Here is a 26686-nt window from a genome sequence, read left to right as displayed (position 1 = left end):
TGCAACTCTTGGAGAGTGGCAGTGGGGCAGAGAAGGGACTGCCTTGGGGAGCCGTGATTGGTCCTGTCCTGCAATCGAGCTCTGATTTCTGGTGCTGTCGGGGTGCTCGTGCCAGAGCTTTGGGGATTTTGGAGCGTCTTTGAGCCAGTCGCAGCCCTTTGTTGCCAGATCCCTCCTAGGGCGGCTGTGACCCCCTCCTCTGCCTTCCTTCCTTTTCCTCCTCTCCAGTGAGGCTGCAGATGTGGCTCCCAGTGAGCCCAGGGGACCTCCTGAGCTATTGGGTGACTCTCCACATGATCCGGCTGGGATCAGGTAGGGATCCTGCAGGGCTGGTGGGGGCTTTTGCTTGGTCTGGGTGGCAGATACAGGGCAGGGAGCAGCTGTACAACAAGGGGAGCCAAGCTCGGAGCTCAGCCCCACATGCTTTCGCTTTCCCCTGGCTGTTGTGGCTGGAGCAGGGCTGCGTGGGGTGGGGGTTGTTTTCTGGAGCAGGTTCCCGCTCCTGGGAAACCTCCTTCTCTCTGGGGTCTCTGGACCATGGGAGGGCAAAGCAACACCCACGGCATGGAGCGTACCCTGCTCATGCCACGTTCGGCCCTGGCCTGAAACACCCTTAATTGACGTAGGTGCAATCTCCATGTCTCTCTGTCTTTCTCTGTGGCCAAGCTGACTTCAGAGTGGTGGGACCAGGCCATGCTCTCCGTGTCACCGTGGGGCAGGACGTTGTGCTGCCGTGTCACTTGTCCCCAGCCATGGACGCTCAGAGCTGGGACATCAGGTGGAGTCGGCACAGGGTCTCTGAAACGGTGCACCACTACCAACATGGGGAGGACGTGTCTGGGGACCAGATGGAGGAATATGTTGGGAGGACAGAATTGGCCAGAGATGGTCTCTCCAGAGGAAGGCTGGACTTGCGAATCTCTGGGCTGAGACCTTCTGATGATGGTTATTACCTCTGCACCGTGACTGATGGCGTGTCTTATGGAGAAGCTTTGGTGGAGCTGCAGGTGACAGGTTTGTGTCCGGTACAGTGTTTGCAGGGGTGGTTGTAGTGTCCCTGGTCTTGTGTGTGCCTCCCCAACCTGTGTCTCATCCCTTGGTGCCCCAGGAGAGCTGGCACGGTGTCTGGCAGCCTTGGGGGGGTGCAAATGCTACCTTAAGGCACTGAAGCTGGGCAGCTCAGTCTTGCTGTGCTGGGCGGTTTGGGGGGAGATCTGGGGCCATTTGGCATCAACGCTGCTGCAGATGCTGGGGTGGGTTTGGTAGGAGCTGTGAGGAGTCTGCTCTGGGATCTGGTGGTGGCCTTGGAGCTGAGCCCATCCCTCCCTGACCCCAATGCTGTGCTCTTCCCCAGCCACAGGCTCTGGCCCTCAGCTCTCTCTGGAGGGTTACGAGGCCGGAGGCATCCGGGTGCTGTGTCGATCGGCCGGATGGTTCCCGCAACCGGAGGTTCTGTGGAAAGACCCCGACGGGCACCGTGTCCCCTCGGTCTCCCAGAGATGTTCCCCTGACACCAGGGGCCTGTTTGCCACCGAAGATGCCATCGTGGTGACGGGGACCAGCGAGGGGAACTGGTCCTGTGTGGTCAGGAACCGCCACCTGGACCAGGAGCAGGAGGCGTCCCTGCGCATCTCCGGTGCGACGGCTGCAGCCAGTCCCTGCGGTGCTGGAGCAGGGCGGGGTGTGGCTGCCTTGCTTGGAGCAGCTTGTGTCTGGGCTTGGGGTGCAGTGTGGGGGTGTGGGGGCATGGGAGGACTCTGTCCCCTTAAGGCCAGGGCTTGTGGGACAAGGGCTGGGAGATGTGGGGCAGGGGTCTCTTGGTCCTTCTCCCCATGGACGCGAGTGTAAATTGGTCCCTTTCCCTGTGGATCTGTTTGTTTCTCAGCTCCCTTTTTCCACAATGACCGTCTCTGGATGCCCAGTCAGGGCATGTTCCTTGTTGTCCTCATGCTCTCCGTTGGGCTCCTTGGCCTTGGAGCTTCTCTCTGGAGAAGGAAAGGTACGTTTGTCCCCACAGATGTGTTGCCTTCATCAAAAGGCTCTTTGGGCAAGGATGGAAGGGGACAAGGACAAGGTGGGTTGTGGATGGGAGGACAGGGAGCACGGCCAGAATGCCTGGCTGGTGGTAAGATCCAAGAGACCCCTCTTGACCTCTTCCCTCTGAGGAAGCAAGCTGCTCTCCTGACCTCTTCCTCCGGCTTTGCTTTTCAGCGCTGCTGTCCAGAGAGCTGGGTGAGTCCTTCTGGCCCCTTCCCCCAGCAAAACCTCCTGGCAGAGGTGCCCTAGGAAGGGACTTGCATTTAGAGTGGTTCCTAGTTTGCAGATGACACTAAGCTGGGAGGAAGTGTTGATCTGCTCTTCAGACAGACCTGAACAGACTGGACTGATAGGCTGAGACCAATGGCATGAGGTTTAATAGGGCCAAGTGCAGAGTCCTGCCCATGGGACATAACAACCCCATGCAGCGCCACAGGCCTGGGGGAGACTGGCTGGAGAGCTGTCAGGCAGAGAAGGACCTGGGGGTGTTGGGTGACTGCAGGCTGAATATGAGCCAGCAGTGTGTCCGGGTGGCCAGGAAAGGCAAACGGCATCCTGGCTTGTATCAAAAACAGTGTGGCCAGTAGGTCTGGGGAGGTGATTGTGTCCCTGTACTTGGCATGGGTGAACCCACCTCAAGTGGTGGGTTCTGTTCTGGACTCCTCACTACAAGAAGTACATCGAGGCCCTCGAGAGAGTCCAGAGAAGGACAACGAGTCTGGTAAAGGGGCTGGAGGGCAAATTATATGAGGAGCAGCTGAGGGAGCTGGGGGTGTTCATCTTGGAGAAGAGGAGGCTGAGGGGAGACCTTATCACCACCTACAGTGACCTGATGGGAGGGTGTAGAGAATTGGAGATGGTCAATTCAGCCAGATGACAGGTGATAGGACAATGGAAAATGGAACAAAGCTGCACCAGGGCACGTTCAGATTAGATATTAGGAAATAATTTTTCACAGAAAGAGTTGTGAGGGCCTGGAACGGGCTGCCCAGGGAGGGGGCTCAGTCACCATCCCTGCATGTGTTTAAAAAAGGGATAGATCAGGTACTTAGGGATATGGTTTAACACAGGACAGGAACGGTTGGACTCAATGATCTTAAAGGTCTTTTCCAACCTTGTGATTCTGTGATTCTGTCATTTGGGGGGGGTTGCCCTTCCCAAGCAGCAGTTTGGGGTTTGCCTGAGCTCTGATGGCTCTTCATGGGCAGTTCTGGGATGACAAAATATCCTACTGGCTTTCTCTTTGCTTTCCAGAGGATCGAAATGCAGTACTGGGTGAGTCTCCGTGAGCTCGGGAATGGCATGGGGTTCTGTCCCTGGCCACTCTGTGCTCACCCCTTTCCCTCCTTGTTCATCCTCTCTATCCCAGCATTCTGGGGTCTGGGAAAGCCCAAGGCCATGTTCCAGGGAGAGTATGGAATTGGGGGAGGCCAGCACTGGGGTGGACCCTCTACTCAGCCCCGAGCTCCCGGGGACCAGCTCTGGGATGTGATCAGGCTGGAGGGAGCAGTTCCTGGCTTTTGGGAGATTCCTGCACTTCCTAAGAAAGTATTCCAGGATCTGCCCAAGCTCTGTTTACTTCTTCATGAGCACTTAGAGCATGAAAAGCTGTCCCCTCTCACAAAATATTGAGTTTTAAAATTTTTTTTAGTATTCCAGAGGAGCAAGTCACAGCACTGAGTGAGTCTCTCCAAGACCGTCTTCATGGCATAGGGTCCTGTCCTGGGAGCTCTGTGCAGGGCCCTTTCCCTCCCTCCTTGTCCTCTCCATCCCATCATCTTTGGGTCTGGGAAAGCCCAAGGCCATGTGCCTGGGAGGGTGGGCAGCTCAGGGAGGCCAGCGTTGGTCTGGAACTGCTCCCCTGACCATGGGCCACATGGACACCATCCATGGGATGTGACCAGGCTGCAGAGATCCATTCCTGGGACTTGGGGGCTTTTGCACTTTTGGGAGAAGTAGTTTTGGGTCTGCAAGAGCTCTTCTTTCTCTTTCATGAGCAGTGACAGGATGACAAGATGTCCCCTCTGATTAAATATATTTTTTCCTTTCCAGGGACACGAGATGCAGCACGGGGTGAGTCCCTCCATGTCCTCCTTCATGGCGAGGGCCCTGTGCTGGGTGCTCTGTGCTCACCCCTTTCCCCCTCTCCCTTTCCTCTCCACCCCAGTATCCCTGGGTCTGTTGAAAACCCAAGGCCATGTGCCTGGGAGGGGGTAGTGAGCTCAGGCAGATGAGCACAGGGATGGACATTCTCACCTGTCCAGGGGACCTGGGCACCAGCTATGAGATGTATCTAGGCTGGCAGGAGCAGTTCCTGTGGTTTGGGGGTGATTTTACAGTCCCCAAACAGAAATTTGGGGTCTGCCTGAGCTCTTCCTACCCCTTCATTAGGAGTTATGACATACATGCCCATCCCATGTGATCAACAACTACTTTTTGCTTGTTTTCCAGATAAACGAGATGCAGCTCTGAGTGAGTCTCCATGAGCTCTGGCACAGCATGGGATCCTTTTCCTAGGCACTCTGTGCTTGGCCCATTCCCTCTTTGCCTGTTCTCTCCATCCCGACATCCCTGGGTCTGGGAAGGTCAGAGGCCATGTGTCTGAAAGGGTGGGAACTCGGGGAGGCCAGTGTGGAGCTAGACCTCCTCTACCCCCATCCCTGGGTCTGCAAAAGCCCAAGGTGATGTGCCTGGGAGGATGTGGGAGGATGGGTACCTCAGGGAGGTGTCCTGCCTCCCCTCTCTAGACCCCTGTGAACAAGCCATGTGACACGACCACTGCGGAAAGAGAGATTCCTTAAGTTTTAGGGTCCATTCCTACTTAGAGGAAAAGAAAATTGTGGATCATCACAAAGTGGTTCTGCTCCTGTTTTAGCAGTTGTGGGATGGTAAATTTCCCCTGCTGACCTAATATTTCTTTTTGTATTTGCTTCCTAGAGGAACGAGATGAAGCACTGAGTGAGTGTCTGCAAGCTCTGGCCCGGCGTGGGGTCCTTTTCCTGGATGCTTTGTGCAGAGCCCTTTCCTTCCCTCCTCGTCCTCTCCATCCCATCATCCCTGGGTCTGGGAAAGCCTGAGGCCATGTGCCTGGGAGGGTGGGCAGCTCAGGGAGGCCAGCGTTGGACTGGAACCTCACCTGAAGAAGGCCCCTTGGGCACCATCCATGGGATGTGACCAGGCTGCAGAGATCCATTCCTGGGACTTGGGGGCTGTTTGCACTTCTGGGAGAAGTAGTTTTGGGGCTGCAAGAGCTCTTCCTCCTCTTTGAAGAGCAGTGACGGGATGACAAGATCTCCTCTCTGTTCAAATATATTTTTTCCTTTCCAGGGACACGAGATGCAGCACGGGGTGAGTCCCTCCATGTCCTCCTTCATGGCGAGGGCTCTGTGCTGGGTGCTCTGTGCTCGCCCTTTCCTGCTCTCCCTTTCCTCTCCATCCCAGTATCCCTGGGTCTGTTGAAAGCTCAAGGCCATGTGCCTGGGAGGGTGGGAAGCTCAGGCAGATGAGCACAGGGATGGACATTCTCACCTGTCCAGGGGACCTGGCCACCAGCTATGGGATGTATCCAGGCTGGCAGGAGCAGTTCCTGTGGTTTGGGGGTAATTTTACAGTCCCCAAACAGAAATTTGGGGTCTGCCTGAGCTCTTCCTACCCCTTCATTAGGAGTTATGACATACATGCCCATCCCATGTGATCAACAACTACTTTTTGTCTTTTTTTCCAGATAAACGAGATGCAGCTCTGAGTGAGTCTCCATGAGCTCTGGCACAGCATGGGATCCTTTTCCTAGGCACTCTGTGCTTGGCCCGTTCCCTCTTTGCCTGTTCTCTCCATCCCGGCATCCCGGGGTCTGGGAAGGTCCGAGGCCCGAGGCCGTGTGCCTGGGATGGTCGGCAGCTCAGGGAGACCAGCGTTGGGCTGGAACCTCTCCACTGAAAAGGGCCCCTTGGGCACCAGCCATGGGATGTGACCAGGCTGCAGAGGTCCATTCCTGGGTTTTGGGGCTGTTCGCACTTTTCATTGAAGTAGTTTTGGGTTGTCATGAGCTCTTCCTTCCCTCTCATGGGAAGTGATGGCATTACAAGATGTCCCTCTGATCAATTTTTTTTTTCTTTCCAGGGAAACGAGATGCAGCACGGGGTGAGTCCCTCCATAACCTCATTCATGGCGTGAGGTCCTATCCCGAGTGCTCTGTACTCGGCCCTTTCCTGCTCTCTGTGTCCTCTCAAACCATGCATCTTGTCTGACACGGGTTCACCAGTCCTCAACTACTCAATTCATGAGCAGTACTGCATGAAAAGCCGTCCCCTCCCATCAAATATTGCTTGCTTTTTTTTACTTTCCAGGCAAACGAGATGCAGCACAAGGTGAGTCTTTGTGACCTCTGGCACGGCTCTGGGTTCTGCCACATCTCACTGTGCTCGGTCCTTTCCCTCCTTGGCCTTGCTCTCCATCCCAGTGTTTTTGAGTGTCGTATTGTCCTCAGGCCCCGGAGAGTAACCACCAGCCGACTCAAGGCCAGAGTTGTTGCTGACCAAGGCCGAGCCCATCAGCGATGGTCACAGCACCTCTGGGAATCACATTTAGGAGAAAAAAAAACCCGCAAGTAGCCCCTTTTGCCCCCAGAGAAGGGAGTGAGAAGATGCAAGAAACTGTGCAGACACCAAGACCAGGGAAGGGGGGGAGGATATACCCCAGGTGCCGAAGAGAAAGATGTCCCTGCAGCCCATGGAGAGGCCCCACGCTGGAGCAGGGATGACAGAGAGGAGATGCTGTGACCTGCGTTGGAGCAAGCCCCTGCCAGCACTTGCAGCCCATGGAGAGAGACAGAGACAGAGAGATGAGCAAGAGAGAGAGAAAGCTGCGGCAGGGGACTGGTGCAAGGAATGCCTCCCCTCCCCCACCCCCTGGCTAAGAGGGAGAACATCTCATGAGGAACTGACTGAAACCCCCATTCCCACAGTCCCTGCCCCTCCCTGCGCCATGATGCGGTTGGAAGAAGAGAGAGAAATCATGACTAAAGCAATGTCTGCTAAGAAGGGAGGGGTGGGGGGAAGGTGCTTTAAGATCTGGTCTCGCTTCTCTGGTGTCACTGGGTGTTCAGTGTAGTGTTATCAATTAGAGAGTTTCCTGTTCTTTATTCTGTGTTGAGTCTCTCCTGCACATCACACTGATTGCAGAATGATCCCTCCCTGCTGCTATCTCCACTCAGGAGCCTCCCAATAGATATTTCTCCCCTGTCCAGCTGAAAAGAGGAGTGATAAGAGTGACTTTGGTGGGCATCTGGCCTCCAGACAGGGCAAAACTGCCAGAGCAGTCCCACTGGAGTCCCTGTGGTGCCTGGGTGGGAGGGGCTGCAGGAGCCTGAGGACCAGGGCAACCCCAGAGACTTCCTATGTGGCTTTGGGGCTGTGGTTATGGGGACCTGGTCCTTAGTTGCCCCTGGCATTGTCGCCCTTGTCCTTGGCGCCTAGGGGAGGGGGGTTGGTTCGCTGGGGATGTGGGTGTTCCATATCCTGGGGGCCTGGTTCACTGAGCCTGGGGCCTGGTTCCCTGGTGATGGGGTGTGGGATGGGACCTGGTTTCCAGGGTCAGGTCCTGGACAGCTGAGGATGGAGCCTGGGTGTGCGGCCTGGTTACCCATAGATGGGGCCTGGGGAATGGGCCTGGTTCCCTGGTGATGGGGCCTGGTTCCCTGGGGCCTGGCCCTGGTTCCTTGAGGATGGGGCCTTGTTCCCAGGGCCTGGGTATGAGTGAAACAGATGGACCTGAGGACCTGGGGATGAGGCCCGCTTGCCTGCAGGTGAAGCCTGAGGGTCTGGTCACCTGGGGATGGGGTCTAGGGATGGGCATGGGGATGGGCCTGGTTCCCCTGTCCTGGGGGCCTGATGATGGGACATGGGGATGGGGCCTGGGGGTCTGGGGAGCAGCTGTGGGTTTGTATGGCAGTTTGGGGTGGGGGCTGCAGGGGCGGCTTCTGCAAGAAGTTGCCTGAAGCTTCCCCCATGTCCAACAGAGGCAACACAGGGCTCAAGGCAGCCCTGCTGCTCACCACAGCCAAGCCCATCAGTGATGGTGGCAGAGCCTCTGTGATAGGAAAGAAACGCAACCAGCCGTGTTTTGCTCCCAGAGAAGGGAGCGAGATGATGTGAGACACTCGGCAGACACCAGGGCAAGGGAATAAGGGGAGGGGAGGGGGCACTGCTGGAGCCAGAGGAGAGATTCTACCTGACTGGCTAGAGAGCTGTCAGGGAGAGAAGGACCTGAGGGTGTTGGGTGACTGCCGACTGAATATGAGTCAGCAGTGTGCCAGGGTGGCAAGAAAAGCCGATGGCATCCTGGCTTGTATCAAAAATAGTGTGGCCAGTAGGTCTGGGGAGGGGACTGTGACCCTGTACTCAGCACTGGTGAGTCCGCACCCCAAGGCTCGGCCTTGGTCAGCAGCAAATCCAGCCTTGAGCCAGCTGGTGTTTGCTTTGCAGAGACTGCAGAGAGCTTCTGGCTGCTTCTTGCAGCAGCCCCCCCTGCAGCCTCCCTTCTCCACCAGAATCCAGCCACGCAAAACTGCAACAGCCCATTCCACAGCCATCAGGCCAGATGCCAAGTCAACCATCCCATGGTCCAAGAACCCAAAGTTCAGTGGCGGCACTTTCAGCCACTTGTTCAATGCCTGGGTTCTTCAGCCCGCTCTGAATCTCTCACCTCACTGGAAAGGATAGAGAAGCTGAGCCCATCCGTCCCTGAAACCCAACTAGGGGCTCTTCCCCAGCCACAGGCTCTGTCCCTCAGCTCTCTCTGGAACGTCTCTGGGAGACCTGGGAGAAGCTTCTCGGAGCTTCTTGCAGAAGCCACCCCTGCAGCTCCCAACTCCGCAGAGACTTGCATGCAAACCCACAGCAGTCAGAGGGACAACTGAGATGGCAGCATGACATTCTGCCCCATGGTGACATGGAGAGGGTGGCCTGGTCCCACCACTCTGAATTCAGCGTGGCAACAGAGAAGGATACAGAGACAAGGAGATTGAGTGTTGATTGATTTAGGGTGTTGCAGGCAAGGGTGAAGATTAGCATGAGCAGTGCATGCCCCATGCCACTGGTGTTGCTTTGCCCTCCAATGGTCCAGAGACTCTGGAAAACTGGAGTGGGTGTGGGAGGAATGAAAAGAGAAGCAGTTTTCCCTGAAGTGGGAACCTGGTCCAGAAAAGGACCTCCACCCCAGCCTGCCCCAGTGCTAGTGAGAAACATTTGAGGGGAGCATTGCAGGACAGGACTGAAGGGGAACCCCGGGCAAGGGATGTACAGTGTAAAGAACCCAAAGGAAAGTGAAACCCATGTGGGGCCAAGCTCTGGGCTCGGCTCCCCGTGACCCATGGCAGCTTCCTGCCCCACATCTGTCACCTGGAGTGGGCGAAAGCCCCCAACAGCCCTGCAGGATCCCTTCCTGCAGGAAGACATGGAGAGACACACAATACCTCAGGAGGACCCCAGGACTTGCCAGGAGTCACATCTGCATCCTTGCTGGAGAGAAGGGAGGGGAAGGGATGCAGAGGTGGGTGATGGGGGTTACACTTGTCCAAGAGGGGATGGAAAAGAAGGGTTGCACCTGCTCCCCAAAGAGGGTCTGAAGTCCCCAAACCCCCTGCACAAGCACCCCAATGGTGGAAGAAACCAGTGCTCAATGGCAGGACAGGACTGTGCATGGGTCCCTGGTGCAGCCCCCTACTCTGTCCCACTGTTCCTCACCAGGTTTTCTTGCAAACCCGTTACTGGCCCTAAATGAAAGTAATATTTGAAAGCCCCTGTAGAAGGAAAAGTTGTTCAGCACATGGCCACGAGCTGCCGGATGCACCAGGCTGACTAAAACCTGAACAACCGTTAAGCCAGTGTCAGTTGCAGATTTACTGTCTGTAGGTGGAATGTGAGTCACCCTGTGCCTCTCACAGCAGCTTGTGCTGGGGAAGAGCACTAGGGGAGTGCATGTATTGGTGTTGCAGATACCTTCTGTGGCTGGCCAGAGGCTTTCCCTTGTCATACCAACAAAGCTAGAGAAGTAACTAAAATCTTGTTAAAAGAAATGATGCCTTGATTTCCCGTTCCAGAGGGAACCTCCTCTGATAATGGGCTTCATTTTATTGCAGAAACAGTACAGGAAATTTCCAAATTTTTGCAGATTAGGCGGGAACTACACACCCCCTGGAGGCCTCAATCTAGTGGGAAAGTAGAAGGAATGACTCTGGCTCTCAAAAGACAAGTTTCTAACATTTGCCAGGAAGCACACCTTAAATGGACTGACGCCTTACCCACAGCGCTTTTGCCTGGTAAAGATGAATGGATCTCTGCACCAACAGGAGAAGTTAAACCTGGATGAACCATACCTGAGAAACAAGCACTTGCCTAAATAAAGTGTTGTTTAGAACTAACAGTTCAGTTAACTATTGGCTTGATTCTTTATGTATCAAATTAAATTTTCCTCCACAGGGATAATTATAGAACCTCCTCAGAAAGCATAATTGATTTAACTCTGCTAAGATGGCGAATATTACAATACTGTGTTCAGTATTAGCTGAAGGTGGGGTGGCCTCAGGTTGTTCCTTTGCATGGGGAGCGCTGCCATGGGTCTCAATTCACATGGATCCCACCATCAAGGACACCATGGGGTTATGGGATGGTGAGTGTCCTGGTTTTGGTCAGGATGGAGTTAACTTCATTTGTAGCAGCAGATGGAATGCTGTGTTTGGGTGTTAAAATGAAAGCAGTGCTGATAACACCCTGATGTTTCTAGTTGCTGTCAGACAGTCAAGGACTTTCTCAGCTCTTCATATTTCTCTATTCATGAGAAAGGAGGGGCGAAGCCAGGACAGGTGACCCAAACTGGCCAAAGAGAGTATTCCATGCCAATTCCGTCCTGCCCAGGATATCGGGGGGGCTGATGGTAGGAAGAGCAGGGGCGGCTCCGGGACGCGCGGTTCTTGGGGGACGGTCGGGTTCTGGGACGGCTCTGGGTGGCACGGCCTGAGTTGTGTGGTTTGGTGAGAAACTGCATTGTGTATCAACAGCTTCATATATATTTTGCTCTAAAGTCCTGTCAGCATTGTTATATTTTATCTTTCTGCTATTTTAGTAAACTGTCCTTATCCCAACCCACAGGCTTTTGGTTTCTTGGTTTTGGGGTTGTAATTTGCCGCTTCCTTTTCCCTTCTCTTCCCTTGCCTCACCTCTCCCTCCCCGCTCCACCCTGCCCCGCCCCCCCCCCCCCCCCCCCCACACACACCTTTCCCTGCTCTTTCCTTTAAAGATCAGGGAGCTGGGTGGATCTCAGCTCTCAGCCGGGGTAAAACCACGACAGTGAGGATGGGCTCTGAGGTGTGTTCCAGCCCCAGTGGGTCCTACATCACTGTGGGGTGTTTCCCTTCTGCAGGATGGCAGAACAACCATTGAGCAGGTATATCCAGGACATCTTCCCCATAGGGTGGCAGTGGTCTGAAAGGGATGCCAGGGTGGACAGAGAAGGGCAGTGGGCACGGTAGCTGTAGGGAAGGGAAAGACAGGTAGTTGGGGAAGGTGGGATCTGCTCCATTGTTTGAAAATCACCTGGCACGGTGTACGGGACTACTGACATCTACCCTCCAACCAGGGTCAAAGCACCAAAGGGATCTAGAATATTTCCTGTCATTTAGAGATTTGCAATAACTCCTGGTGAGGGGCAGTGGGGCAGAGCAGGGGCTGCACCAGAGATCTCTGTGTGGTGCCGTTGTGCCCTCAAGCACTGGTTCCTTTTGCCATTGTGGTGCTCGTGCAGGTGGTTTTTGGGATTTCAGAGTCTTTTTTGTGGGCAGGGTCAGCCCTTCCTGACCATCCCTTCTTGGGTAGCTGTAACCCCCATTGCCCTCCTCTGCCTCCCTTCATGTCCTTCCTCTCCAGCACAGCTACAGATGTGGTTCCTGGCGAGCCCCAGGGACATTGTGAGCTATTGGGTGACTCTCCATGTGCTCCGGCTGGGATCAGGTAGGGAGCCTGTAGGGCTGTCGGGGTTTTTGCCCGCTCCAGGTGGGAGATGTTGGGCCGGAAGCTGCTGTGGGGTGGGGGCAGCCCAGTCTAGAGCTCGACTCATATGGGTTTCACTTTCCCTTGGGCTCTTTATGCCATATGTCCCTTGCCCTGGGTTCCCCTTCAGTCCTGTCCTGCAATGCTCCCCTCAAATGTTTCTCGCTACCACTGGGGCAGGCTGGGGTGGAGGTTGTTTTCAGGAGCAGGTCCCCACTGCAGGGAAACCTCCTCCTTCCAGTCTTCCCACTCCCGCTCCATGTTTCTCCAGGGTCTCTGGACCATGGGAGAGCAAAGCAACACCTGTGGCGTGCAGTGTGCACCGCTCATGCCAAGCTCGGCCCAGGCCTGCAACAACCTCAATTAACACAGGCAAAATCCATGGCCTTGGAGCCTCTCTGCAGGTAAGGAAAGGTACGTCTGTGTCAGAAGAACATTTTGCCTTCATCAGAAAGCTCTTTGGGCAAAGGACAGAAGGGGACAAGGATATGTTGGGGTGTGGGCAGGAGGACAGGGAGCACCTCCAGACCATCTGGCTGGTGGGAAGGTCCCAGAGACCCTCTTGAGAGGTTCCTGCTGAGGAAGCAAGCTGCTCTTCTGAAACCCTCTTCCTCTGGCTTTGCTTTTCAGTGCTGCTGTCCAGAGAGGTGGATGAGGCTCCAGGATGGACTTGGTTTTGGGCAGTTCCTCACTTTAGGGCTGAACTCCAGAGATCCTGGGTGGGATTTGGTTTTACATTCCATGGAAATGAGCTGCAGCACTGGGTGTGTCTGGTGGAGGGAGCCATTCCCGATTCAGGATTTTTTGCACTTCTCAAACAGCTATTTTGAGCCTCCCTGATCTCTGTGGGCTCTTCATCAGCAGTTATGGGATTGCAGGATGTCCTACCTGATCAAATATTCCGTGTTTTGGTTTTGTTTCTAGGGGAACAAGATTCAGAACTGGGTGAGTGTCTGTAAGTTCCAACATGGTGTGGAGTACACTCCTGGACACTCCATGCTTGGCCCTTTCCCTCTTTGCTCATCCTCTGAATTCATGCCTCTCCCCTGAGACTTGGGGAGACAAGCCCATGTTTTTCCCCTCTCCCCTGTCACCACCCATGCAATGTGCCTGATCAGACAGAGAAATTCCTGGGGACTGGGGTTGTTTAAATTTTCTCAAAAAGCTGTGATGGTTTGACCTTGGTTGGAGGCCAGATGCCCACCAAAGCCACTCTGTCACTCCCCTTTTCATCTGGACAAAAGAGAAAATAGATACTGTGAGGCTCAGGAGTGAGGATAAGGACAGGGAGAGATCATCCCATAATCAGCGTCACGGGCAGAACAGACTCAACAGGGAATAAAGGACAGAAAACTCTAATTGATGGCCCTGCCCTGCATCCCCAGTGACACCAGACTCGGGTGATGAGAAGTGTGACTAGATCTTAAAGCATCTCCGCCCACCCCTCCTTTCTCAGCAGACTTCACTTTAGTCAGGATTTCTCTCCCTTCTTCCCCCCAGTGTGGCACTGACAGTGCCAGGGACTGGGAAATGGGGGTTTTGGTCAGTTCCTCAAGAGTTGTTTTCCTTTCTAGGAGGAGGGAGGGCATTCCTCAAACCCTTCCCCTGCTCCAGTGTTGACTCCCACCCACGTGAGACAGTCCTGCAACACAGTTCTCCAATGTGAGTCCTTTCCCACAGGGCTTTAGCTCTTCCCCAGCTGCCCCGGCATGGGTCACTGCTATGGGTGCTGTCATAAATCACAGAATGTCTCTCAAGCCCAGACTGCTCTAGTCTGGTCCACCACCGAGTCACAACCCCACACCTACCCCCAGCAAACCTGCTCCAGCGTGGGTGTCTCTCTTTTGCTCTCTGTGTCTCCCTTTCTCTCTTGGTGTCTCCATCTCTCTCCATGGGCTGCAAGTGCTGGCAGAGGATGCTCCAATGCGGGTCAAAGTGTCTTCCATGTGTCTCCACCTGCTCCAGCCTGGGGCCTCTCCACAGGCTGCAGGTGGGGTCTCTGCTCCCTGTCATCTTCCATGGGCTGCAGGGGGACACACGCTCCACCATGGGCTTCTCCAGGGGCTGCAGGGGAACCTTTCTCTGTGGTGCCTGGAGCGCCTCCTCCCCCCGATATTCTTCACTGGCCTTGGTGTCTGCACCCTTCTTACATCTTCTCACTCTCTTCTCTGGGGTCAAAAAGCATCTGCTTGCATTTTCTTTCTCTTAAATGTGATTGGAGCAGCCTTGGTCAACTATGAGTCTGGCCTTGAGTCAGTTGGTGTTTACTCAGTCAGGTTTATGGAATACTTCTAGCTTCTTTTAGAAGCCACCCCTGCAGCCCCCATCCTCCACCAGAACGCAGCCAAGCAAAACTACAACACAGGGAATTTGGGTTCTTCCAGAGTTCTGACTGCTCTTCCACATCAGTTATATGGTGATATCAAATACTGCTTTTTGGTTTTTCTGTGTACAGATAAAAGATGCTCAGTGAGCTTCCATGAGCTCCAGCACAGCATGAGGTCCTGTCCAAGGCTCTTTGTTCTTGGTCCTTTCCCTCCTTGTCCATCCTCCCCATCCCAGCATCTTAGGGCCTGGGAAAGCCCAAGGCCATGTGCCTGGGAGGGTGGGCAGTTTGGGGACACCAGCACTGGGACAGACCCTCACGCATTGCCCAGATCTACTGAGTACTGGCTCTGGGATGTGACCAGCTCTCCTCTCTCCTTGTAGTCTGGACAGGTTTTCTGCTGCCCCAAAGTCAAGGTAGTTGGGGGTTTGGATGCTGCTCTGGGGGCTTCTCCTCCCATTCCTCGTGTGCAAGGGCAATCTGGGCTGGCCAGTGGGCAGGACTAGCCATGACTGAGTGTGTTTGGTGACTCTCACACTCAGACCGCGGCACTGGGCTGTTCCCCCACTTTGTTCTTGCCTGTCCCACCCCTTCAGAGCAACATCAGTGGGGCCAAGGAGAGACATATTCCCCACTGAAGCCCCATGTACTGCCCATTCCCAGCCTTAGCCTACACATCCTGCTTCTCCATACTGGGGTTGCAGCCCCACCATTGCATGTTCCCATGGGACCGAGCTCACCCATGGCTGTCCTGGGGCTGACTCCAGGATGGCATCTATTGTAGGAAGGAGATGCCCAGTCTCCTGTTCCATGGGGGAGATCCTGGCCCCAGGGTGGTGAAACCTGCCCTTCGTTGAACTCTGCACCTGATGTTCTGATTCCTCGTATCCCTTGCAGGCGTGGTGACCCTGGATCCCAACACGGCTCATCCCGAGCTTGTCCTGACTGAAGATGGGAGAAGCAAGAAAAAGGGAAGATCATGGCAGGACCTGCCCGACACCCCTCAGAGATTTACGTCTTGGTGCTGCATGTTGGGTCGGGAGGGGTTCAGTGAGGGGAGGCACTGCTGGGAGGTGGAGGTGAAGGGGGAGGTGGCAGGTGATTCATGTTGGGCTCTGGGGGTGGCCAGGGCCTCTGTGAAGAGGAGGGGGGAAATTGACCTGAGCCCTGAAGGGGGGATCTGGGGTTTGCAACACTCTAAAGGGCAGTTTGTATCTCTCACCTCTCCTCCCACCCCCCTGTCCATGTCCTGGGTCCCCAGCAGAGTCTGGGTCTGTCTGGACTGCCCCCGGGGGCTGGTGACTTTCATTGATGGTCACAGTGGGGCCGAGATCTTCACTTTCCCACCAGCCTCGTTCAAAGGAGAGGTCATCCACCCATGGTTTCGTTTGGGAACACAGAAAACGGATCTGTATGTCAGGGACAGCACCTTCTGACCCTATCCTATGACCTTCTGGTGGTCCTGACCCTGACCTTCTGCACTGCCTGCGTTCCCCTCCTTGGTGCCACAGGAGCAGATGTCCCTCTCAGCTCTGCCCCAGCCCATCCTGCCCAGGCAGAGCAGGATGGGCTTAAATAAAGTTTTGCAGCTGTGAGAGTTTCTGCAGGGGGTTGACCTGATTCTTTGCTGCTGCTGAAGGGGATTTGCAGTGGGCTTGGAGCAGTGCTTGGAGCAGGAGCCTGGGGGCAGCTCCCTGCAGGGTGAGCATGGGGAAGGGGTTTTACAGGCAGGGCCACTAGCAATTCAGGCCCCTCCTTGTCTTTATTTTGGGCTCCTGCTCCTGATTCCCCTGCTCTGTCCACATCCTTCCATGCCACACAGTCCTGTTCAGAGTAGGGCTGAGCTGTCTTTCCATACAGCCCTTCCAGGCTGAGCACTCAGTACAGACAGTGAAGGCTTGTGGCTTGTTTTAGGGGTTGGGGTCCACACACAAAAGCCTCTTTGTAACAGAGCAGCTCTAGGGACAGCAGAAGAAGAAACTCCTGAGTGGAGAAAGAATTTCCCAAGCTGAGGCCCTTGGAAAGTGGTAGTTAGCAATATTGATTGTTCTGGTGGGTGCTGCTGCTGTGGTGGTTGGTGCTGCAGTGAAACTGTGGTAATTGGACAGGGGAGAAAATACATATTTAGAGGCTTAGGAGTCAATGTAAGGACAGGGAGAAATCATCCTGTCAGCAACGATATGGGCAAACAAACTCAACACAGTGAGGAAAGAAAACTCTCCAATTTATTACACTACACTACACTACACACACAGTGAAACCAGAGTCAGATAATAAGAAGCACAACCAGATCTTAAAACAACATGACCAGATCTTAAAACACCTTCCCCCACCCCTCCCTTCTTAGCAGACATTAGTCAGGTTTTTGCTCCTGTCTTCCCTCTGTTGTGGCATCGAGGCGGGGGGTGGGGAGGGGAAAATGGGCTTCTTGGTAGCACCTTCCCGCCACCCCTCCATTCTCAGCAGACCTCTCTTTAGTCATGATTTTGCTCCCTTCTTCTCCCCATCATGGGATGGGGTGGGGGGCAGGGACTGGCAAAATGGGGACCTCAGTCAGTTCCTTCAAAGTTGGTTTCCTTCTTGGCTGGGGAGGCATGCATTCCACACTCCCTTCCCCTGCTGCACCGTGGGGTCCCACCCATGGCAGACAGTCCTCCATGAACTTCTCCAATGTGAGTCCTTTCCCACAGGGCTTCAGCTCTTCACCAGCTGCCCCAGTGTGGGTCACTGCTATGGATTCAGTCATAAATCACAGTGCCTCTCAGTCCCAGTCTTCCACGTGGTCACCAGCCTCCCCCAGCAAACCTGTCCCAGCACAAATCTCTCTCTTGCTCATCTCTGTGTCTCTGTCTCTCTCCACGGGCTGCAAGTGCTGGCAGGGGCTTGCTCCAACGCGGGTCACAGCATCTCCTGTCTGTCTCCCCCTGCTCCAGCGTGGGGCCCCTCCACGGGCTGCAGGTGGGGTCTCAGCCCTTGCCATGGGCTGTGGGGGGACACCCGCTCCACGAGGGGTTTCTCCAGGCACTGCAGGGGCATCTTTCTCTCCAGCACCTGAGGCGCCACTTCCCCCATTTCCCTGCCCTTGGTGTCTGCACAGTTTCTTCTCTGGTGTTAAAAAGCATCTGCTTGCGTTTTTTTTCTCCTAAATGTGATTCCCAGAGGCGCTGTGACCGTCACTGATGGGCTCGGCCTTGGTCAGCAGTGACTCTGGCCTTAATGTGGCTGATGTTTACTCTCTGGGGCCTGCAGAGAACTTCTAGATGCTTCTTGCAGCAGCCATATCTGCATCTCCCCCTTCTCTACCAGTGCCAGCTACACAAAACTGCGACACCCTCCCACCCACTCCCCAAATCCCACAGCCCACTGAGCAACAATTTCTCCTTTTCTTGGGCTGAGCGATGTTGTGGGTGTCTGGTCCCCAGGGTTGGGGGATGCTGTACCATCCTCCCAGGCTCTACCAGTGCATCCCCTTGATGCCCAGCCCAGCTCAGCCCAACTCTGCCCTCAGCAGAGGCCATCACTCCATGTTGCTGGCCAGGCTGCTGTGCTGAGGCACAGGAAAAAGCCAGGGGGGATACAGGGGAGAGGGACGTGGGTGGATGGTTCTGACTATGCTGAGTCTGAGTGGAGATGAGGACCAGGAAGATATATCCCTGCAAAGAAAAGAGTATCTGGGGGTGGGGTGTGGGTGTGGAAGCGTGGTAAAGGCTCTTCTACTGCCTCACTGCAGTGAAGAGAGAGCTACAACAGGGCTCACTTCACAGCTCATAACCTTCAGTTTACCCATACCCAGTGATGCAGGGATGGAGAGAATGGGCAAGGAGGGAAAGTGCTGAGCACAGAATGCGAGAATAGGACCCCATGTGGTACTGGAGCTCATGGAGACTCATGCAGTTCAGCAGCTGATTTCCTTGGAAAGCAAAACCAAAAGCGATATGTGATCAGAGGGAACACCTACTCACAGGACTGGAAGCTTTCTGGTGATGTCGCTGTCCTGGGCCCCAGGGAGGCAGCACACCTCCCTGCGTGTTGGGTCAGGTCTGCATAAGGAGCCCTCCATTCCCCTGAGAAGGGAATCGTCTCCCACAGTTCCCCTTCTTTCTTTCCTGGCTGAGGCAGTCTCAAGGCGTGGGGTGACCACCTCATTCTAGGCACCTGCTTCCTCTGAGGCAAAGGGTCTTCCTTTGCCTCCTCACTCACCTCCCTTCAACTTCCAGGGCCCCAAACCTATTGCTTAGGGGAACCTGGGGAAGTGGGGTAGGTAGGCAGGTGGGGCGTGTGCCTACGATGTCAAGCCAGGACTCTTTTCCAACCCTCCCTGTCACTCAGGTCCCCCTCCGCTACTTGACAGGGGCAGGGCAGGGGGTCTGTCACCAATTGTGGGGTATCTCCATGGAGCCCTTCCCTCTGGGACGCCAGGGAGCCACTCCACCAATCGATCTCCCGCTCACGGTCCCTGGTGGCCCTCAGTCTTTCAACCTCCACTTTCAGCTCAGTCCTGCTGAGCAGACCATCCACCTGCTCCCACCTCATGCAAAGGTAGTTCTTGATGCTTTGCCCTGGCAGCAGCAGGATCAGGATCTCCCTGCATCCAGAGACCTGGGCATTACATCTCTAGGAAGCTTTTTTCACATCCATGAAGGGTCCCCCGACACAGTCACCCACTCAGGAGCCCTTTGCCTCAGCGAGTGCACTATTTTACCTTCCTTCTCCTCCCTTCTTGGTTCCTGGGGCTGATGAGCTCCTGCCTTCTCCTCCAGAACAGACCAATGTCCAGGGATCCACAAACCCCCAGAGATGGACCCAGTACCCCTGGCTCAGGTGCACAGGTCCCCAGGGTCTGGTTGGGGTTTGCTCACTGCCTCAGCAACAGTGGTCACACACAAAGTTATCAGCCCTTTTTGGGATGAGAAACACTTCCTGAGGTGCCAAACCTCACCAGGTTCTGTTCCCCAGCACAAGCTGCTGAAATAGTTGCCACTCCAAGAAAAGCCACCTCTAGCATGGGCACCCAGGCAGGGAAAGGGAGGGGGTTGGGGTTCCTTTGCTGTGTTGTCCCTGGGGCCAGCATTCAGGTTTATTTTCTGACTCTGGGCTCTGGTAGGAGGATGCAGAACCTCATCTCCTCACCTGGGGTGGGGCCTCAAGTCCTGCCCAAAAATGGTAAAACCAAAACTTGGCATGTTTCCTTTGCTTTCAGAAACCTCCTGCTGCTGGCAGCTCATTTCTGTCCTACAAGCAACTACTCTTTCCACGGGGAGTTGAGAACATCTCTTCATTTTGAGCTGTTACTGGATTTGGGAAGACTTCTGGAGAGGGGCCAGGGAGCAGAGCAGGGGCTGCCCCGGGGACACGTGAGGTCCCATACTGCCCTTGAGCACTGATTTCTTGTGCTGTCAGGGTGCTGGTGCAGGGGCTTTAGAGATTCCAAAGCCTCTTTGGGGCAGGGGCAGCCCTTCTTTGCCAGATCCTCTCTGGGTGGCTGTGACCCCCATCACTGTCCTCTGCCTCCCTTCCCCTCCCTCCTTTCCAGCGTGGCCACAGATGTGTCTTCCGGCGAGCCCCAGGGGCCTCCTGAGGTATTGGGTGACTCTCCACGTGCTCCAGCTGGGATCAGGTAGGGATCCTACAGGGCTGGTGGGGGCTTTCTCTCATTCCATGTGGCAGCAACTTGGCAGGAAACTGCAGTGGGGCGGAGGAACCAAGCCTGGAGCTCGGCCCCGGATGCTGTTGTTGCTTGCAGCGGGGCTGGCTGGGGGGAGGTCATTTTCTGAAGCAGGGTCCTGCTCCTGGAAACCTCGTTCTCCTTCCAATCCTCCCACTCCTGATCCAGTTTCTCTGGGGTGTCAGGACCATGGGAGGGCAAAGCAATGACTGCAGCATGGAGCGTGCCCCACTCACACCAAGCTCGGCCCTGGCCTGCAACACCCTCAATTAACGTAGGCACCATATCCGTGTCTTTGTGTCCTTCTCCATGGCCAAGCTGACTTCAGAGTGGTGGGACCAGGCCATGCTCTCCATGTCACCGTGGGGCAGGACGTTGTGCTGCCGTGTCACTTGTCCCCTGCTGTGGATGCTCAGAGCTGGGACATCAGGTGGATCCGGTACAGGGACTCTGAAACGGTGCACCACTACCGACATGGGGAGGACGTGTCTGGGGAGCAGCTGGAGGAATATGTTGGGAGGACAGAGCTGGCCAGAGATGGTCTCTCCAGCGGAAGGCTGGACTTGCGAATCTCTGGGCTGAGACCCTCTGATGATGGTCAGTACGTCTGCATCGTGACAGACAGTGCCTCCTATGGAGAAGCGTTGGTGGATCTGGAGGTGACAGGTTTGTGTCCGGTGCGGTGTTTGCAGGTGTGGTCGTGGTGTCCCTGGGCTCTTGTCTGTGCCTCCCAAACTTCTGTCCCATCCCTTGGTGCCCCGGGAGAGATGGCACGGTGTCTGGAAACCCTGGGGCTTCTTGAACAAAGAGGGGTCTGTGCAGACACTGCTTTGAGGCACTGAAGCTGGGCAGCTCAGTCTTGCTGTGCTGGGCGGTTTGGGGGGAGATCTGGGGCTGATGAGTTTCAACGCAGGGCAGTTCCTGCACAGGTTGGGGTGGGTTTGGTGGGAGCTGTGAGGGGTCTGCTTGGGGATACAGTGGTGGCCTTGGAGCTGAGCCCATCCCTCCCTGACCCCAACCCTGGGCTCTTCCCCAGCCACAGGCTCTGGCCCTCAGCTCTCTCTGGAGGGTTACGAGGCCGGAGGCATCCGGGTGCTGTGTCGATCGGCCGGATGGTTCCCGCAACCAGAGGTGCTGTGGAAAGACCCCGACGGGCACCGTGTCCCCTCGGTCTCCCAGAGACGTTCCCCTGATGCCAGGGGCCTGTTTGACACCGAAGACGCCATTGTGGTGACGGGGACCAGAGATGGGAACTGGTCCTGTGTGGTCAGGAACCGCCACCTGGACCAGGAGCAGGAGGCGTCCCTGCGCATCTCCGGTGAGACGGCTGCAGCCAGCCCCTGTGGTGCTGGAGCAGGGCGGGGGGTGGCTGCCTGGCTGGGAGCAGCTTTGGTCTGGGCTTGGGGTGCAGTGTGGGGGTGTGGGGGCACGGGAGGACTCTGTCCCCTTGAGGCCAGGGCTCACGGGATAAGGTCTAGGAGGTGTGGGGTGGGGGTCTCTTGGTCCTTCTCCCCACAGACACACATAGAAATTGGTCCCTTTCCCTGTGCATCTGTTTGTTTCTCAGCTCCATTTTTTGCCCATCCCTGGATGGTCACTCAGAGCATGATCCTCGCACTCTCCATTGGGCTCCTTGGCCTGGGAGCTTCTCTCTGGAGAAGGAAAGGTATGTTTGCCACAAAGGGACGGGTTGCCTTCATCAAAAAGCTCTTAGGGCAAGGATGGAAGGGAATGAGGGTGTGGGTGGGAGGACAGGGAGCATGGCCGGAGTGCCTGGCTGGTTGGAAGGTCCAGGAGACTCTCCTGAGATGTTCCCACTGAAGAATCCAACTGCTCTCCTGACCTCCTCTTCCTCTGGCTTTGCTTTTCAGCACAGTTGTCCAGAGATCTGGGTGAGTTTTTCTGGCCCCTTCCCCCAGCAAAACTTCCTGGCACAGGAGCCCCCAGGCAGGGACTTGGCTTTGGGGGGTTCGTGACGTTGGGGCTGAGCTCCAGAGAGCCTGGGTAGGCTGGCAGGGGGATGGGCTGGCAGAGAAAAATTCCTGGGGGCAAGGGAGACTTTTTCTACTACCCAAAAAGGACAAGCTGGGGATTATCCTGAGCTCTGACTTCTCCGTTTGGAGCATCAATGGATGAGTTCCCTCTGGTTACATATCGCTTTTTGGTTTCTTTCTCTCAGAAGAACGAGATGAAATACAGGGTGAGTGTCCCTCCTCTCCCATCCTCTCCATCCCTGCATCCCCTGGTCTGGTAAAGCCCAACACCATGTGACTGGGAAGGTGGGCATCTTGGGGAACCCAGCGAGGCAAGGGATCCTTTGCTCTGCTCACAGTCCTATGCACCATCCATTGGATGTTACCAGGCTTACTCAAGGCATTCCTGGGGTTTTGGGGGTATTTTTCACTTCACAAATGAGCAATGTAGGGTCTGCATGACCTCTGCCTGCTCCGCAGGAGCAGTTATGGTGTGAATATCTGTCCCACATCATTAAATATTGGTTTTACTTTGATTTCCAGACTTACAAGATGAAGCAGAGGGTGAGTGTCCATGAGCTCTGGCACAGCATGGGTCCTCTCCTGGGCACTCTGTGCTCAGCCCTTTCTCTTGTCTCCCATCCTCTCCATCCTGGCATCCCCCAATCTCGTAAAGCCCAATGCCATTTGCCTGGGAAGGTGGTCATCATGGGGAGCCCAGTGAAGCAAGGGATCCTTTGCTCAGCTCACTGTCCTATGCACCATCCATTGGACGTTACCAGGCTTACTCAAGGCATTCCTGGGGTTTTGGGGGTATTTTTCACTTCACAAATGAGCAATGTAGGGTCTGCATGACCTCTGCCTGCTCCGCAGGAGCAGTTATGGTGTGAATATCTGTCCCACATCATTAAATATTGGTTTTACTTTGATTTCCAGACTTACAAGATGAAGCACAGGGTGAGTGTCTGTGAGCTCCAGCACAGCATGGGTCCTGTCCTGGCCACTCTGTGCTCAGCCCATTCCCTCCTATCCCAACTTCTCCATCCTGGCATCCCCCAATCTGGTAAAGCCCAATGTCATGTGCCTGGGAAGGTGGGCATCTTGGGGACCCCAGCGAGACAAGGGATCCTTTGCCCTGCTCACAGTCCTATGCACTATCCATTGGATGTTACCAGGCTTACTCAAGGCATTCCTGGGGTTTTGGTTTTGGGGGTATTTCTCACTTCTCAAATGAGTAATGTAGGGTCTGCGTGAGCTCTGCCTTCTCTGCAGGAGCAGTTATGGTGTGAATATCTGTCCCACATCATTAAATATTGGTTTTACTTTGATTTCCAGACTTGGAAGACGAAGCACAGGGTGAGTGTCCATGAGTTCCAGCACAGCATGGGGTCCTCTCCTGGGCACTCTGTGCTCAGCCTTTTCTCGTCTCCCATCCTCTCCATCCCTGCATCCCCTAATCTGGTAAAGCCCAATGCCATGTGCCTGGGAAGGTGGGCATCTTGGGGAGCCCAGTGAAGCAAGGGATCCTTTGCTCAGCTCACTGTCCTATGCACCATCCATTGGATGTTACCAGGCTTAAGCAAGGCATTCCTTGGGTTTTGGGGGTATTTTTCACTTCCCAAATAAGCAATGTAGGGTCTGCATGACCTCTGCCTGCTCTGCAGGAGCAGTTATGGTGTGAATATCTGTCCCACATGCCTAAATATCTGTTTTCTTTGATTTCCAGACTTGGAAGATGAAGCACAGGGTGAGTGTCCGTGAGCTCTGGCACAGCATGGGTCCTGTCCTGGGCACTCTGTGCTCAGCCCTTTCTCTTGTCTCCCATCTTCTCCATCCCTGTATCCCCCAGTCTGGTAAAGCCCAACACCATGTGCCTGGGAAGGTGGACATCCTGGGTAGCCCAGCAAGTCAATGGATCCTTTGCCCTGCTCACAGTCCTATGCACCATCCATTGGATGTTACCAGGCTGAAGTGAGCCATAACTGGGGTTTGGAGGTGTTTTTCACCTCCCAAATAAGCAATGTAGGGTCTGTGTGAGCTCTGCCTGCTCCGCAGGAGCAGTTATGGTGTGAATATCTGTCCCACATCATTAAATATTGGTTTTACTTTGATTTCCAGACTTACAAGATGAAGCACGTGGTGAGTCTCCTACCTCCAGCATGGTGCAGGGTCCTGTCCCAAGCACTCTGCGCTTGGTCCTTTCCATCCCTGCCCATCCTCTCCATCCTGGCATCCCTGGGTCTATTAAAGCCCATGGCCATGTGCCTGGAATGGTTGGCAGCTCAGGGAGACCATCACGGGGATGAACCCTGCCCAGAGCTGCTGAGGAATGGCTCTGGGATGTAACCAGCTCTCCTCTCTCCTTATAGGCTGGAGCAATTTTCTACTCCACCTCTGACCAGGTAAATGGGGGTTTGGTTGCTGCGCTGCATAATTCTCCTCCTGTTTCTCATGTTCAAGGGGCATCTGGGCTCGCTAGTGTATGGGACTGGCTGTGCCTTTGTGTGTTGGGTGACTCCCACACACCCTGAGCATGACACTGGGCTGTTCCCCTGCGGTGTTCTGGCTTGTCCCACCCCTCATGAGTGGGGCCGAGGAGCCATCTTCACCCTGACACCTTGGGCTCTGCCCAGACCCAGCTGCTGCCTCCCCATCCTGTTCCTCTATTCTGGGGCCACAGCCCCACTGGTGCCTGTTCCCATGGGACTGAGCACGGCCATGGCCATGCTGGGACTGGCCCCAGAATGGGATCTCTCACAGTACAAATATTCCCCATGTGCTGCCCTGTGGGGCATATACTGGTCACACAGTACTGAAAACTGACCAGCGCAGAGCTCTGCTCCTCCTGTCCCTACAGATGTGATGACCCAGGATCCCAACATGGCTCATCTCAAGTTATCCTGCATCAATTTACCAGGCTTTTCAGAATCCTGCCACAGGAACAAATGGGGCAGATTGTGTGTGCTGGGTGCTGCCTTTGTGGAATTACCACCTAGCACCTGTCTCTGCACAGAATCAATCCAGTCCCTCTGTGGGAGCCTCCCAAGCTGATCGAGGCCACTGCTACTTGGACTTGCAAAAACAGCCTTAAGAATTCACTAACAAGTGGCTGAAAAGCCTGGGAATGAGAAACTGTATTGAGATCTCATGATACTTCAAAATTCCGTTGTGGTGATAAAGACCTGATACGGTGCAGATGGCCTTTTCCCCCCATATTCTGGCCCCTAGTTAAGTAACCCTCAGAAGTATACAGGCAGCTACTGGTTTGAATAAAGTGAACGGATTACTTTTAACCATATTTGTGTGTAGTCTCTTCCTAGTGCTTCTCTGCACTTCCAAAGCCCCTGGATATAAATTATTTTCCAAGATGTGGATTTTGGACACAGGAACTTGCAACATCCCTCTGCTCCCTGTATGTGTTGGTGTCCTGCACAGTGGGTCACAAACCAAGTTTTGGGACAGCCATGGGGTTTGCTTGCCAGCAACCCATGTCCCCGGGATGCCCCAGCTCTGTCTGCATCCTTCCACGCAATCTTGTTGGGATCAAGCCTGAGGTGTGTTTCCCTCCTGCCCTTCCGAGCTGGGCACTCGGTACGGGCAGCGGCTCGTGGCTGGTTTAGGGACTGGGCTCTGTGCACAAAAGCCTCTTTGTGCCAGCTTTAGGGGCAGCAGAAGAGGAAAGGATTTCCCTCCCTGGGGCTCTGGGAAAGTGAGATTTACCAGTACTGACTGGGGAGGCTGCTGATGTGGGGTTTGGTTCTGCAGCTGAGCCGGGGCTGATGAGGTGGGATGGGATGGTGTATGATGGGTGGGATTGAGTTGAATTGGGTTTGGATGGGTTGTGTTAGGATGTGATGTGATGGGCTGCAATTGGATGGGATGCAACAAGATGGGTCTGTAGACCTGGGTCCAGGGGAGCCCTCCAGGGCTCGGGAAGGGATGTGGGATGATGTGCAGGAATGGTCTGGCTTTGAAGGAACCAAAAGGCAGTTGGAGCTCAGGCACCCGGCTGCTCAGAGCTGATACCAATGCTCAGATCTGCTCATGGTGACGCTGCTGCCACTGTGCAGGTAACTGGCAGAGGATGCTGGGACTGGTACCTCCCTGCTGCACTGACAGGTGGGGCTTTGCAGGCCCACCTTCTCCCTCCTAACCCCTTTCTGTCCATCTCCTTGGCTCCTGTTTGCAGTTTTATTTTCAGACCTGAGAGTCTTAGGCTCCTCCTGAGAGGTCCTTGGTTTTTGTCCTCATTGCTCTGAAGCATTGAGGAAGAAATACAGTGAAGCTTTCCTCCACTGCTTGGCATGGGCTTGAGCATCTCTGCTTCTTCATCCCAGGATCCCTGGAGCGTTTCTTCTTCTCTCTTTTGAACAGTTGGGACCAATGGCTCAAACCCCAGGTACTGAAGATTTTTTGGTGCTCTGCTGCAAGATCCAATGAGTTTTGAGGAGGTGGCCATGCATTTTACCAAGGAGCAATGGGCTCTGTTGGAGCTGACACAGAGGACACTCTATTTAATGTTGTACTAGAGAACTACAAGACTGTGATGTTGCTGGCTAAGGAGTCCTGTCCAATCCAGGGCTGGAGGCAAGAGCTACTGAAGGTTTGGCTTGTGCTGTGGTGTTGCAGATGCTTTCAGATA

The 26686-nt window shown here is 54.8% G+C and overlaps 1 protein-coding gene and 2 long non-coding RNA genes across 3 annotated transcripts in view; all 3 read left to right on the top strand.

The window, feature by feature from the left end:
• LOC311202781 (class I histocompatibility antigen, F10 alpha chain-like) overlaps positions 1-26686 on the top strand; it is a gene marked incomplete at its 5' end in the record, with an annotated part of 270685 nt that overhangs the window by 147936 nt on the left and 96063 nt on the right. The window lies entirely within an intron of this gene.
• Positions 3296-7167, top strand: LOC311202807. Its single transcript, XR_014617934.1, has 9 exons — positions 3296-3312; positions 4090-4110; positions 4489-4509; positions 4977-4995; positions 5365-5385; positions 5762-5782; positions 6157-6177; positions 6384-6404; positions 6524-7167. It is a non-coding gene; the product is annotated as an uncharacterized lncRNA (long non-coding RNA).
• Positions 22980-25323, top strand: LOC311202808. Its single transcript, XR_014617935.1, has 6 exons — positions 22980-23001; positions 23380-23400; positions 23771-23791; positions 24163-24183; positions 24414-24446; positions 24902-25323. It is a non-coding gene; the product is annotated as an uncharacterized lncRNA (long non-coding RNA).

Source organism: Gallinula chloropus (genome assembly GCF_964237585.1).
Source record: "Gallinula chloropus genome assembly, chromosome: 32".
NCBI lineage: Eukaryota > Metazoa > Chordata > Aves > Gruiformes > Rallidae > Gallinula > Gallinula chloropus.
Note: the sequence above shows the minus strand (reverse complement) of the source record. Positions and strands in the feature narration are given on the sequence as shown.